Genomic DNA, 15,799 nt, shown 5'->3' with positions numbered 1-15,799 from the left:
GTTAATTCCCAGAGTAAAGGACTCCTGCCCTGAGCCACCTTTCCTATCCAAACTAGTAGACTTTCCTCCTCATGGCCAGCATCTGCCTCCCTCATCGCCCAGGGTCAGACACAGAGGCCAGGCCCCTGCCTCAGAGCCCACCCTCAGCCAGCGCAGTCCTCCCTGTGGGGAGCCCGTTCCAGGAGGATGGCCCCTGTGGCTCCCCACTTGCTCCTGACTGGCCCATGCCTCCCGTGTGGCCCCAAGGGAGGTACCCAGCTTCCCATCCGAGATGTGAATGTGGTGTGGCCCAAGTCTAGACTCACCATCCCAGACCGGATCCCATCCCAAGTGGTAGCCTCAGGGTCCTCACCCAGTCCAGTCACAGATGCTGGTGGGGTCGCTGGAGTGAAGAAAGTCCAGGTCCACCTGCGGGTCTTGGAACTCTCCAGCCCCAGCCCTGAGCTCCTCAGCCTGGGCCCCTCCACCTGACCCGAGACACAAAGTTCAAGTGCTGCTGATGTCTGACTACCCAGTGGCTGGGCTGGGCTGGGCTTGGCTGGACCGAGCAGTTCTCAGCAAGCTCTGACTAGCCTTTTGTTTTCCCCTATAAGATCCTAATTCAGACATCAAACCTCAGGCAACGCGGTGATAAACTTCTCCCATCTACATAGGTCTGCATCCTGGTGGATGGCCCTCTGCTTTTGAGATGTATCTGGGACCCTGGGACAGGGGCAGCTTGGCTAAGGGAGGCCCCAGCCCAGCGATGGTGCCGCTCAGGGGAGGGACGTAGAGCTCCTTATCAGGTCACAATATTGACACAGCACTCACCACTGCCTGAGGGGTCCAGGGAGCTTTGACAGGTACAGAGACTTGGTTCATCACCCAGGATGCCATGAGCAGGGCAGGGCTGCCACCCAGCAGACCACCTGCACACACTTCCTGAGGAACAGCTCCCGTGACCCTGAGAGACACAGAACCCTTGTGCACAAGCTGGGGTCCTAGTAGACCAAGGGAGGGGCTATCTGGGAATGTTCTACCGATTCTTCTGGAAAAAACAAAAACAGAAAACACAAGAGCTGGAGAATGACAGAATGTGTTTAGTGCTTCTGAGAGCACGCATGATAGAGATAACGGTGCAGGACACGGCCTGCGCTGACCACCGCCGGAGACCCACACAGGAACTGGAGGAGTCTGACTGGACATCCCGGAGACTTCCACATCTAGACATTTTCTTTCTTCCCCTGACAGCCCTGTAAAAAGTTCCCTTTATCTCACATCACCTATCAAATTCTCTGCAGAGTGAGTGTGCTGCCTTTATTTGGGGAATTTTTTGTTCAGGAACGTCATTGCTCACACGTAGAGGCAGACCTGAGTGAGAAGCAGCGGGGTCCTCGGGTGGGTAAGTTGTGGCACTCCATCCCCCACATCTTTATCACCATCGGGAAGTTATACGGGGGTTCTCAGTGACACGCGGGGCATCCAGCCCCAAGGCCCTCTCTGGACTGCCAGGCTGTCCTTGGGCTCCTGAGCTTAGGCTGGGCTCCAGCCTCAGCTGTCCACTGGGGGTTGCTCCAGAGGCCCCACATGGGGCTCAGAGCTCCCTCCCTGAGCAGGCCTGGAGGTGTCAGCAGATTGTGACTTCCACCTCCTGTCCCTGTCCCCGTGCAGACCACCGTAGTCCTCCATGCGCTCTCTCTGGGGGACGTCTCCTTTGGAGGACCTGCTGTGAAGTGGATGGCACTCCACCAGCAGGTGGGGTTGATGGAAGGAAGAGTTCCCCCTCTACCCCCCACAATTCTTTCCACTTTGAAATCTCTCTCCGCAGCCTGTTGTGGAGAGGGAGGGGTGGAGCTCAACCACCAAGGGCACCTCTGGTCGGTAACTAGGGCCTGGTCCCCTAACTTGCTGAAGGTGAGTACATAGGCCTTTCAGAGTTCTTCGTGGGTTTGCATAGACAAATTTTCTTCGAAGCCACTGCTGCTGATCTCTTATGAAACCCCTAGATGTTCTCCCTGGATGTCTGAGTCCAGGAGGAAGGCCCGAGCAGACCCTGTCTCTGCGCTGCTATGGTCCCTCTTCCCGGAGCCATTAGCACCATCTCCGGCCTGTCCCTTGCCTAGGGAAGAGCAGGGAGGGGAATGTGGGCGTCTACTGAGACACCAATTTCTCCCATGGTTTCCATTTCTCCTTTTCCTCCTCTTTTGACATGGGGCCTTGGTTCACTGATGTATTAGGGCTTCCCGTAGGTATCACCCAAGCTCCACTGACCTCCACGACTCTGCTCACAGGCCAGCAACCATCTGCCGGTGGACTGCGGTTGCTGTGGGCAGCCACGGCCTTGTCCACAGAAGATGGGTGTCCGTGGTCCTGTGCCAGGAGGCAGAGGTATAAGCAGAGTGGGCCAAGGAGGGGTCTTGTGTGGGAAGGAGGAAAGGTATATGGAGGGTAGGAGGCCCGGGAGGACAGGACACACGGCCGCTGGGAGGCCCTGACCTCTGGCTAGAAGAGAAGGTACGGGAGCAGATCCGGCAGGTGCTGGCCATGAGTGGGACTGGCTCTGGGAAGGCAGGGAAGCACCCCACGCCTGGCTCTCGATGGCCCTCACATGGACACAGCCGCTTGATCGAGCGTTCTCACTCATACAAGGAGGACTGATAAGCTCAGCGTGTGTATTATACTCTAAATATAAACATGTCAGCCAAACAATGCAAAAGTCAAACAAAAATGCACCTATATTTAGCTTTTTCTGAGCACAAAAGGCTGACGGGCTCCCGCAGCCAGTGCGTGGGACACTGGCCCAACGTGACCCCTCTCAAGGGGATAGCGCACTGGAGGCTGAGACGCTGGCCCTGGCAGCAGGGGTGGACAATGAACTGATCCCTGCTTCCTCTGGGATTTAGACCCGCAAGGCATGCTGTGAAAAGAACTAGTAATTGGCCTAAATTCCTACTGACTCCAGAGCACACCTGGTGTGATATAAAATTTATCCTGCAAACAGCATGAAACTCCTTAGGTTTTAGCCAAATTCACTACTGTTTGGCCTTTCCATAACCAAGAAGCTATTCAGAAGAGGAGGCACCCCATCTAAACATCAAAGTAGAAATCAGGACTTAGAAGAACTTGATCACCATCATCACCGTCACCATCACCAACCTCAGCAGTAGCAAAACAGAGAGTACTGACACTGCAGGAGAGACTGAGCACAGAGAGTTCTGACACTGCAGGAGAGACTGAGCACAGAGAGTTCTGACACTGCAGGAGAGACTCAGCACAGGGAGTCCTGACACTGCAGGAGAGACTCAGCACAGAGAGTTCTGACACTGTGGGAGAGACTGAGCACAGAGAGTCCTGACACTGGGAGAGACTGAGCACAGAGAGTCCTGACACTGGGACAGACTGAGCACAGAGAGTTCTGACACTGTGGGGAGACTGAGCACAGAGAGTTCTGACACTGTGGGGAGACTGAACACAGAGTCCTGACACTGAGAGAGACTTAGCACATGAGTACTGACACTGCAGAAGAGACTGAGCACAGAGAGTCCTGACACTGCACGAGAGATTGAACACAGAGAGTCCTGACACGCAGGAGAGACTGAGCACAGAGAATCCTGACACTGCAGGAGAGACTGAGCACAGGGATTACTGACACCACAGGAGAGACTGAGCACAGAGAGTCCTGACACTGAGAGAGACTGAGGACAGAGAGTCCTGACACTGTGGGAGAGACTCAGCACAGAGAGTCCTGACACTGAAGGAGAGATTGAGCACAAAGAGTCCTGACACTGCAGGAGAGACTGAGCACATGAGTACTGACACTGTGGGAGAGACTCAGCACAGGGAGTCCTGACACTGCAGGAGAGACTGAGCACAGACAGTCTTGACACTGCAGGAGAGACTGAGCACATGAGTACTGAAACTGCAGGAGAGACTGAGCACAGAGAATACTGACACCACAGGAGAGACTGAGCACAGAGACTACTGACACTGCAGGAGAGACTGAGCACAGAGAGTCCTGACACGCAGGAGAGACTGAGCACAGAGATTACTGACACCGCAGGAGAGACTGAGCACATGAGTACTGACACTGCAGGAGAGACTGAGCACAGGGAGTCCTGACACTGCAGGAGAGACTGAGCACATGAGTCCTGACACTGCAGGAGAGACTGAGCACAGAGAATACTGACACCACAGGAGAGACTGAGCAAAGAGAGTACTGACACTGCAGGAGAGACAGCACAGAGAGTCTTGACACGCAGGAGAGACTGAGCACAGGGATTACTGACACCGCAGGAGAGACTGAGCACATGAGTACTGACACTACAGGAGAGACTGAGTACAGGGAGTCCTGACACTGCAGGAGAGACTGAGCACAGAGAGTCCTGACACGCAGGAGAGACTCACCACAGGGAGTCCTGATACTGCAGGAAAGACTGAGCACATGAGTACTGACACTGCAGGAGAGACTGAGCACAGAGAATACTGACACCACAGGAAAGACTGAGCAAAGAGAGTACTGACACTGCAGGAGAGACAGCACAGAGAGTCCTGACACGCAGGAGAGACTGAGCACAGGGATTACTGACACCGCAGGAGAGACTGAGCACATGAGTACTGACACTACAGGAGAGACTGAGTACAGGGAGTCCTGACACTGCAGGAGAGACTGAGCACAGAGAGTCCTGACACTGCAGGAGAGACTGAGCACAGAGAGTCCTGACACGCAGGAGAGACTCAGCACAGGGAGTCCTGACACTGCGGGAGAGACTGAGCACAGAGAGTCCTGACACTGTGGGAGAGACTGAGCACAGAGAGTCCTGACACTGTGGGAGAGACTGAGCACAGAGAATACTGACACCACAGGAGAGACTGAACACAGAGAATACTGACACCCCAGGAGAGACTGAGCACAGAGAATACTGACACCACAGGAGAGACTGAGCACATGGAGTCCTGACACTGCAGGAGAGACTGAGCACATGGAGTCCTGACACTGCAGGAGAGACTGAGCACATGGAGTCCTGACACTGCAGGAGAAACTGAGCACAGAGAGTCCTGACACGGCAGGAGAGATTGAGCACAGGGAGTCCTGACACGCAGGAGAGACTGAGCACATGAGTACTGACACTGCAGGAGAGACTGAGCACAGGGATTACTGACACCGCAGGAGAGACTTAGCACATGAGTACTGACACTGCAGGAGAGACTGAGTACAGGGAGTCCTGACACTGTGGGAGAGACTGAGCACAGAGAGTCCTGACACACAGGAGAGACTCAGCCCATAGAGTCCTGACACTGCGGGAGAGACTAAGCACAGAGAGTCCTGACACTGGGAGAGATTGAGAACAGGGAGACCTGACACGCAGGAGAGACTGAGCGCATGAGTACTGACACTGCAGGAGAGACTGAGCACAGAGAATACTGACACTGCAGGAGAGACTGAGTACAGAGAGTCCTGACACTGCAGGAGAGACTGAGCACAGAGAGTCCTGACACCGCAGGAGAGACTGAGCACAGAGAATACTGACACCACAGGAGAGACTGAGCACAGAGAATACTGACACCACAGGAGAGACTGAGCACAGAGAGTCCTGACACTGCAGGAGAGACTGAACACAGAGAATACTGACACCACAGAAGAGAATGAGCACAGGGAGTCCTGACACTGCAGGAGAGACTGAGCACAGAGAATCCTGACATTGCAGGAGAGATTCAGCACAGAGAGTCCTGACAAGGCAGGAGAGACTGAGCACAGGGAGTCCTGACACACAGGAGAGACTGAGCACATGAGTACTGACACTGCAGGAGAGACTGAGCACAGGGATTACTGACACCACAGGAGAGACTGAGCACATGAGTACTGACACTGCAGGAGAGACTGAGTGCAGAGAGTCCTGACACTGCAGGAGAGACTGAACACATGAGTACTGACACTGCAGGAGAGACTGAGCACATGAGTACTGACACTGCAGGAGAGACTGAGTGCAGAGAGTCCTGACACTGCAGGAGAGACTGAACACATGAGTACTGACACTGCAGGAGAGACTGAGCACATGAGTACTGACACTGCAGGAAAGACTGAGCACATGAGTACTGACACTGCAGGAGAGACTGAACACATGAGTACTGACACTGCAGGAGAGACTGAGCACAGAGAATACTGACACTGCGGGAGAGACTGAGCACAGGGAGTCCTGACACTGCAGGAGAGACTGAGCACATGACTACTGACACTGCAGGAGAGACTGAGCACAGGGAGTACTGACACGCAGGAGAGACTGAGCACAGAGATTCCTGACACTGCAGGAGAGACTGAGCACAGGGAGTCCTGACACACAGGAGAGACTGAGCACAGGGAGTCCTGACACTGCAGGAGAGACTGAGCACAGAGAATACTGACACTGTGGGAGAGACTGAGCAAAGGGAGTTCTGACACTGCAGGAGAGACTGAGCACAGAGAATACTGACACTGCGGGAGAGACTGAGCAAAGGGAGTTCTGACACTGCAGGAGAGACTGAGCACATGAGTACTGACACTGCAGGAGAGACTGAGCACAGAGAGTCCTGACACTGCAGGAGAGACTGAGCACAGTGAGTCCTGACACTGCAGGAGAGACTGAGCACATGAGTACTGACACTGCAGGAGAGACTGAGCACATGAGTACTGACACTGCAGGAGAGACTGCGCACAGGGATTACTGACAACGCAGGAGAGACTGAGCACATGAGTACTGACACTGCAGGAGAGACTGAGCACAGGGAGTCCTGACACTGCAGGAGAGACTGAGCACAGAGAGTCCTGACACTGCAGGAAAGACTGAGCACAGAGAGTCCTGACACTGCAGGAGAGACTGAGCACATGAGTCCTGACACTGCAGGAGAGACTGAGCACAGAGAGTAGTGACACTGCGGGAGAGACTGAGCACAGAGAATACTGACACTGCGGGAGAGACTGAGCAAAGGGAGTTCTGACACTGCAGGAGAGACTGAGCACAGAGAATACTGACACTGCGGGAGAGACTGAGCACAGAGAGTCCTGACACTGCAGGAGAGACTGAGCACAGAGAGTCCTGACACTGCGGGAGAGACTGAGCACAGGAATTACTGACATGCAGGAGAGACTGAGCACAGAGAGTCCTGACAACGCAGGAGAGACTGAGCACATGAGTACTGACACTGCAGGAGAGACTGCGCACAGGGATTACTCACAACGCAGGAGAGACTGAGCACATGAGTACTGACACTGCAGGAGAGACTGAGTACATGAGTCCTGACACTGCAGGAGAGACTGAGCACAGAGAGTACTGACACTGCGGGAGAGACTGAGCACAGAGAATACTGACACTGCGGGAGAGACTGAGCACAGGGAGTCCTGACATGCAGGAGAGACTGAGCACAGAGAGTCCTGACACTGCAGGAGAGACTGAGCACAGAGAATACTGACACTGCGGGAGAGACTGAGCACAGGGAGTCCTGACACGCAGGAGAGACTGAGCACATGAGTACTGACACTGCAGGAGAGACTGAGTACAGAGAGTCCTGACACTGCAGGAGAGACTGAGCACATGAGTCCTGACACTGCAGGAGAGGCTGAGCACAGAGAGTACTGACACTGCGGGAGAGACTGAGCACAGAGAGTACTGACACTGTGGGAGAGACTGAGCAAAGGGAGTTCTGACACTGTGGGAGAGACTGAGCAAAGGGAGTTCTGACACTGCAGGAGAGACTCAGCACAGAGAATACTGACACTGCAGGAGAGACTGAGCACAGGGAGTCCTGACACGCAGGAGAGACTGAGCACATGAGTACTGACACTGCAGGAAAGACTGAGCACAGAGAGTCCTGACACTGCAGGAGAGACTGAGCACATGAGTCCTGACACTGCAGGAGAGACTGAGCACAGAGAGTACTGACACTGCGGGAGAGACTGAGCACAGAGAATACTGACACTGTGGGAGAGACTGAGCAAAGGGAGTTCTGACACTGTGGGAGAGACTGAGCAAAGGGAGTTCTGACACTGCAGGAGAGACTCAGCACAGAGAATACTGACACTGCGGGAGAGACTGAGCACAGGGAGTCCTGACACGCAGGAGAGACTGAGCACATGAGTACTGACACTGCAGGAAAGACTGAGCACAGAGAGTCCTGACACTGCAGGAGAGACTGAGCACATGAGTCCTGACACTGCAGGAGAGACTGAGCACAGAGGGTACTGACACTGCGGGAGATACTGAGCACAGAGAATACTGACACTGTGGGAGAGACTGAGCAAAGGGAGTTCTGACACTGCGGGAGAGACTGAGCAAAGGGAGTTCTGACACTGCAGGAGAGACTCAGCACAGAGAATACTGACACTGCGGGAGAGACTGAGCACAGGGAGTCCTGACACGCAGCAGAGACTGAGCACAGAGAATACTGACACTGCGGGAGAGACTGAGCACAGAGAATACTGACACTGTGGGAGAGACTGAGCACAGAGAATACTGACACTGCGGGAGAGACTGAGCACAGAGAATACTGACACTGCGGGAGAGACTGAGCACAGGGAGTCCTGTCACTGTGGGAGAGACTGAGCAAAGGGAGTTCTGACACTGCAGGAGAGACTGAGCACAGTGAGTCCTGTCACTGTGGGAGAGACTGAGCACAGAGAGTCCTGACACTGGGAGAGATTGAGCACAGGGAGTCCTGACACCACAGGAGAGACTCAGCACAGAGAGTCCTGACACGCAGGAGAGACTCAGCACAGGGAGTCCTGACACTCTGGGGAGAGACTGAGCGATCCCTGCCCACCCCGTGTCTCCCTGCCTCCTCCTCAGAGCCATCCACCTGGAGGAGATGTGGTAAGGGCGGGGGGCTCCTCTGGCACTGCCCCCAAGGGCAGCTCTGCATTGCTCCTTCTCTGAGGTACACCTACCCCTATCTGCCATCACCCCAATATCTGCAGGCACCCAAGTCTGAACTTCAGCTGTTCAAACCATACAGCACTTGACAAAGCAACCTGGAACGAATGAGCCCCAGCCCCTCCTGGAAACACCCCTGCTGCCCTTCCACCAGAAGACAGCCACTTACCAACTTCCAGATCATATCCTCATTCAGATGTCTTTAACCGTCTGTGAAGACATGGCTAACAGGGTGTGTGTGTGTGTGTGTGTGTGTGTGTGTGAGAGAGAGAGAGAGAGAGAGAGAGAGAGAGAGAGAGAGAGAGAGAGAGAGAGAGTGTGGATACAGGTGGAGGCTCTTCATGGTAACTAGATGAATCAACACAACCTTCTCATTCTAAGAGACTTTTAGCATCTCTTTGGAAATTGTTTTTCATTCCTTTAGGATTTTACAACTGCTTTTCTCATTATCTGCCACATAAAACTTTGTTCCAAGGAAGTTGCCTGGAGGAGAATCAGCGCAGGCGGGCTCCCTCCCCATGTCCCACAGCAAAGCCGGCTTCAGAAACAAAGGCGGAGAAGGCCCCCTTTGCTTGTGGGGGGGGCGGTGCTCAGATCAGATGGCAGGAAGACACAGCTGCCTCAACAATACACTGCGTCCTGGTGCTTCGTGGACACCAAGATGACCTGGAAAGCTTTTCTCACCTGGAATCACTGTAATGAAATAAAAAAGCACAAGTCTAAACATTTTTCCAGATTTTGAAAGACTCACATCTATCTGGTCATCACTATAAATTATTTATTACAAGTCACTATGTCAAGTCGATTTCTGTCACCCAGCAGGGTCTGAGAGAATGGGTCGGGGCACAGGCAAGTACTCACAGTCAGAGTTGCAAAGCCAGAGTTTCAACCTCCTTAGAAAAAGCAACCTTGGTGAGTTTTTCTGCCTGTTCTTCCTCAGTAGTAGCAGCAGAGAGGATGGAGAGACAGTTCCCTTCAGAGAAGCCAAAGCTGCACCTGAGGCACAGATGTAGTCTCCAGGGCTCACAGCAGCCCTGGAATTAACTCAGCATTTACCAAGCCTAGTCCAGGACCCTCTGGGCAGAGTCTGTGGTCTCATTCATTCATTTAGTCATTCATGCATTCATTCACTCCTCATATACTTTCTGCATGTGTGGTATGTCCTGTCTGCAGGGTGTACTCTGAGGTGCGCAGCCCTCCCTGGAATTCCTGGTTCTCGGACAGGCTGGCCCAGATGGAATGCTCTGACTCCACTCTTCTTCCTTCCTACCTTGCTGGAGAAGCTGGGCTTTCCCAGTCTGAGCAGGTGTGCCCTGAGCGTGGCTGTCACTGGGCCCCACCCCTTTTCTCCCCACCCAGCCACAATCCCTGCATTGTAACAGATGTGTAGAAGCTATCACATGCATGTATACATGCGAACCTATCCATACGCATGTAGACGCAACACCCACACATGCACATACACATGCATGCACATGTCTGAGTTGCAGCATGTGTGTGTGCTTACGTGTGTCTTATACATGTGCATAAATGCGCACATGTGAACACACACACATGCCCATGCAAGCGTAGGTCCCTGGGAGGGCAGAAGAGAGCTCTGCCTTGGCTGAAAGCATCTTCTAAGATTTGATCTTTTGAAGAGACACAAGCTAGTCTTGATTAAAATAAATAACAAAAACACTTTCAGCACTGCTGATGCAGTCCACCATTCTCAGACCTTGGCACCTCGTGGCAAAGAGGCGGCAGACCCAAGGCTCTGTGGGAAGCGGTTGTTAACTGGGCCCAGAAATTAAATGAAGACCTTCATTTCTCCCAGGATACCAGTAAGGACAGGTGAGGGGGCTCAGGACAGCTGGGGGTGAAGGACGGGGGGACACGAGGCCCCGCCGCACTGGGAGCCTCGATGCTGCTTCCCCTCCCATCCGGGGACCCCCGTCCTCACCACACAAAGGCTCCACCTGGGTTTGCAAATGAAGACAAGCCCCAATGGACCACAGGTGTGAAGGGGAAGTGACGCTCGACATTGTCCCCTGGCTTTCCCAGGAAGGTGGCCCTCTGCTGAAGAGGGACAGGGACACGTTGCCACCAGGACCTTGACAGAGAGCGCATCGGCTCGGGCCTCAGCCATGCACCCCATACAGCCATGCACCCCATAGTGCGGTGACACCTGGACAATCACATCGGACAATGACCTTGAGGATGTCCTTGCCCAGGGGCTGGATGTGGAGAAGCTGGGAGAGGGTTGTCTCTTCTCCAGGAGGGAAAAACCGGGCAGGGTCCTTGTCACTCCAGACACTCCCCATCCAAATTGCAGGAGGTGTGCATCTCTTAGAGATGCTCCCTAAAATGCTCACCTCCTTGTGGGCCGGGCATGATGGCTGTCTGTCCCTTCAGCTACTTGGGAGGTGGAGCTCGAGAGGGCCATGGTTCAAGGCCACACCCACAAGAGTCAGTGAGACCCCTGTCTGAACAGAAGAGTTGAGTATGGTGGCGCACACCTGGCATCTCAGCGACAGAGCAGGAGAATCACAGCAAGAGGTCGACTCGGGTACAAGTGAGACTCTGACGTGGACTGGGGGCCTGGCTGAAGTGGTAGCATGTCCAATGAGCAAATGCTCCTATCCTCAAAGTTAAGTGTCACGGGCTGTGGGGCCAGCAGTGTATCTGGGATGGGACACACAGGGGGTGCTCTACACAACACGGAGGGTGTTGCACCCGGCTCTCTCCAGGCGCCTGTTGGTAAGGGAGGAGCCCCAGGAGCGGGGAGCTGTCAGAAATGGGGTCTGACTCTCAGTCCTTAAAGTGACTGAGTAGCAAGGAGCCTGTGGGGGACTGGCAGAGCGCCTCGTCGGTCCTGTCTTCCGGATGGGCTCTCGTCCCGTGTCATAGACAGTGTTGAGTTTGGTGGCAGGTCGCAGGCATCCTCAGCTCCCCCCCGGGCTCCCCGGGCTCCCCGGGCTCCCAGCTCCCGTGCCTGCACACAGTGACACCATGCGGCCTCCGTCTCTGCTGCTTCTGGGCAACACAGAGTCCTGGCACCTTGGGCTCCTCGTGGCTCTGGTGGCCAGGAATCAAAGACCAGCCTGCTGGTGTGGGGAGGCTCCGGACAGAGGAGGCCGAGCTCCGCAGGGCCTCCCGGAAGGGCGCTGACGTCATGGGAAGACGTTGAGTGTTATCCCCTCCCAAGCCTCTCCTAGCCAAACACGTCACTGGGACGCGGGCATCGGGCGTGTGCACACAGCCCAGGCTGGCTGGGGCATCCAGCAGATGCTCTCTCCAAATAATGAAAGCAAAAGAGGGGCTAATGGCGTGGCTCAAGTGATAAAGCACCCGCCTGACAAGTGCAAAGCCCTGCGTTCAACCCCCCATAAATGAATCAATACATCAATGAATCCGTAGAACGGATTCCAACACAAGGAGTGCTACCTGGCTAAGAGTGACGTTTCAGGATGACCAGAGGTTCAGTTCTACTGGAAGCCATAATCATCACAAATGAATATTCATCCAACATCCAAGCCTCAACATCAAGAAAGAGCAAAGTCACCAACTAAAGTGAGAAATGAACATGTTGTAATAAGAATACGGTGCCACCAATCACTGTTCTCATCAGTTGCTAAACTGTCTTGGACAAACAATGAGCAAGAGGCAAAGCAAATCAGAACCACCCATGTTTATAGAATGCTATAACCAGCAACTGTAAAATATATACTCATTACTAAAACAGTTCATTTCACCAGGCTGGGCCTGACCCTGGGCTGGAAAACAAATCTCCATAAATTTTGAAATACTAAAATTATTGAGAAATCTCTGAATGCAAAAGCACTGAGTCAACCGAATTGGCAATTAGTTAATGGAAATATATAATAACTAGCTGAATATGAATTACCCAGCTAAGCAAATTATACTGCTCAGAGAAGAAATTGATCACTTTGGGGTCATATTGCAATCGAAAGAGGACCTAGAACAAATGGTGTGTGGCTCGTGGTGTGAGGCTGACAGAGGATGACTACGTCAACTCCAAATGAGGGCCTGACATAATCGAGACGGCGCCGTGTCCTTCCAACCCCACCAAATAACTCTCCCCGGGTGGCATCCGGGACTCTGGAAGCGGATGGGTGAAGGCTCATGGCCTGCATTTCCGGGCACCATTCACTCAGAGCTCAGCAAGGTGGCCCCAGCTGTTTCCCGACTCAGCACCTGAGTCCTCACCTCAAGGACAGGTGAGATGCCATCCACTTCCTCCCAGGGCATCTCACCCGTCAGGGCGGGGAGATGCAGGTCTCTGCAGAACTGGAAGAATGCAAACCAGGAGGGTTCATGTGGAAGCCCGTCACCCCCATCTCCAGGAGACTTCCGATTTCCCTGGAGGAGAGACACAGGGAATTTGAGGACAGTGGCTCATTCCAAGCTCCAGTTCCTCCCCGTGATCGGTGTGAACCAATCCTAGAAGGAGAAAGAAGCTGGGAAAGAAGCTTCTGCTTCCTTAGGAGCTACTAGAAGAAACTGCTTTGTGTCTTTTTCACGGGTGTGAGAGGAGCAAGATGTAGCCTCGTGAGTCCTGCAAGCGAGGGAAGACCGGGCAAGAGCAAGGCTAACACTGTGAACTAGGGATGGACAAATGAGCCACTGCTCACGGAGAGCTCTGCTAAACTTCCTGACCAGCCAGGTGAGGTACTGCCCGTGTGTTCCTCGAGTCCAACCGTGCTGGCAGTTCAGCCGTCTGTGACTTGCCCTCCAAAAGAGCCTGAGGGGCGGGTGTCTCAGGATGAGGATGCTCTCTGCAGCCCTTGCCAGAGCCCACTGAGGTCCCAGATCACCTGATTTGTCCTTTTGTCAAGTCCCTCCTATCAACCTCTCCCGGCCTCCTCTTCCTGAGCCTCGAGGAAGCTGGCTGCTTCCGTGGGCCTCTCTCTTGAGGGAAAAAAAAGCTTTCTCATTTACCATGTTGTGTTTCCATGGAAAATAAAACTCATGATGGATTTACACACATCCACTCCCAGCTGCCCACTAAAAGAAGCATTTATGGTTCAGTTAATTTGGGTTGTGTCTCAATAATGGCAATAACGAGATCATGTACGGGCCCCAGAGACTCGGAGATCTTAATAGCCCGACATACTCGCCGCTTGATTGAAAATAATCCATCAACTGCCAAATGGCCAGACCCAGAGCCAATTTCCACACAATCAATATGGAGGTGTACCGGACAGAGCCGCACCACGGCTCTTCTTCTTGTGGAATGAACACTTTTAATCAAAGCAAACCTCTGGTGGGATTTCAGGAGAGCCTGGACCAAGCTAACAACTCCAAACCCCAGGGCCATGAGGCTGGAGAAGCTGCGGCTCGTCCACGGAGAGCCCAGGGTTCCTACGCAAGAAGCTGAGGCCGAGCTGACGCCTTTGCCGAGGCCGAGCTGACGCCTTTGCCGTTCATTACTTTTGCCGCTGCGGCCTTCCTTTTAGTCTTTTACCCCAGGGAAATCAGAGGGAGGGGAATTGGAAGGGAAAAAGCCAAATCTCAGCTACATCAGATGGCACTTTGTACACTGGGTTTCAAAAGCAGTGATGACAAGCTTCTGTGTCCCCAGTGGAGAGACAGAGCGGGGACTCACTGACGAGAGACCAACCGGGTAATCAGGCCCGCAGCTGGGCCACGCTGCTTGGTCTCACCTTCCTCAGTGGGACACAAGAAGAACGATTGCTCCCAGGCCTCTGTGATGGAATTTTGCTACATTAATTCAGTATCTGGATCTTGTTTCTGGGGAGAGAGAAACACATAAAATAAACACAGACTGGAAACGGGGAAGCTGTCCTCATAGGAGGTGTTCAAAGGAGGGGACACCTCCCCCAGGGAGCAGGAGAGAGCATAAAACAGGTTGTGTGGCTGGCTCTGTGTGCCCCAGAGAAAATCTACAGGACCAGGCCTGTAGGCTGCTTCACAGATGAGCTCTAGAATCTTCTCTCCACCTCAGAGAAAGCCCAGGATCCCTATGTGCTTGGTCGGCCCTCCAAGGACCATCTCACCCTTCCAGGAGTCCTTAGTCCCCAGCACCCCTGTCCTGCAGCCTCCTCTGCTCGGATCACCAGATTCCTGACTGTCTGGCCAGGCTGGGGTCTCTGCTCTCCAGGCACGGGCTGAGTTCATGCACTTTGTTTCCTAAGAAGACATGAGGGTGAGCAGAGGAGCAGCGGGGGGGGGGGGGGGAGGGAGGAGGGAGGGAGGGGGGGATGTCATGGGACGCAGCAATGACTTAGACATCTCTCTCTCCTGCATCTGCTCCACAATGAGCAACAGTGCCCAAAGTGATTTGATGAGCCGAGACATCGGTTCCCAATTAGTGACTTGATACTCTCGGGCGTTGGTGAACATCCAGCAGGGCTCCCCCATAGGCCTGGGGACACATCTGCTTTCCCACGCACCCAGTGAACCAGAACTTTACTTCCCAAAGACAAGCTGGCACTTGCTCTCCACAGATGCCCCTGCTGTCTGTGCCTGGCCCAGAGGACCACATATCCGACGCTCACCTGGGACCCCCCAAAGGCTCTGATGGGATGTGGGAGGATGGAAATGCCAGCCACACCACCCGGGGAGCAACCGTAGAGTGAGCCCTGGCCTGGACAAGGGCCTCTTAGCAAACGGTGTCCTAAACTTCAGTTATGAGGCAAGCATGGTGTAGGCCTACGGGAGAGGAGATTGTGCTGTGCAGAGCAGGGAATCACCGGAGAAAAAGCTTTCTGATATCGCTGGGAGGGGTCATTCTGTTCTAGGTCTTTCTACTCTACCTAAATAAGAATCATGGGTAAGTGTGGAGAAGTTCTTCCTTGGATAGAACTTCTGGGCCTGTGCATGCCAAGCCCCAAGGGCCGGACTAACAGGCCCAGAAGCTCACAGCTCTAAACACTGAGCACTAGCTAGGAGCCTGT

At 53.8% G+C, this 15,799-nt stretch overlaps 1 long non-coding RNA gene across 1 annotated transcript; it reads right to left on the bottom strand.

Moving 5' to 3' along the window:
* Positions 1-13,123: 13,123 nt before the first annotated feature.
* LOC138837936 (uncharacterized) lies at positions 13,124-14,989 on the bottom strand. The gene is made up of 3 exons (XR_011375515.1): positions 14,900-14,989; positions 14,546-14,633; positions 13,124-13,241 (listed from the first exon to the last, which is right to left on the bottom strand). It is a non-coding gene; the product is annotated as an uncharacterized lncRNA (long non-coding RNA).
* Between the last annotated feature and the right edge of the window lie 810 nt (positions 14,990-15,799).

Source organism: Dipodomys merriami, unplaced genomic scaffold (genome assembly GCF_024711535.1).
Source record: "Dipodomys merriami isolate MVZ:Mamm:240054 unplaced genomic scaffold, mDipMer1.0.p SCAF_28, whole genome shotgun sequence".
Taxonomy (NCBI): domain Eukaryota; kingdom Metazoa; phylum Chordata; class Mammalia; order Rodentia; family Heteromyidae; genus Dipodomys; species Dipodomys merriami.
The sequence above is the reverse complement of the archived record's forward strand: the minus strand, read 5'-3'. Positions and strand labels throughout refer to the sequence as shown.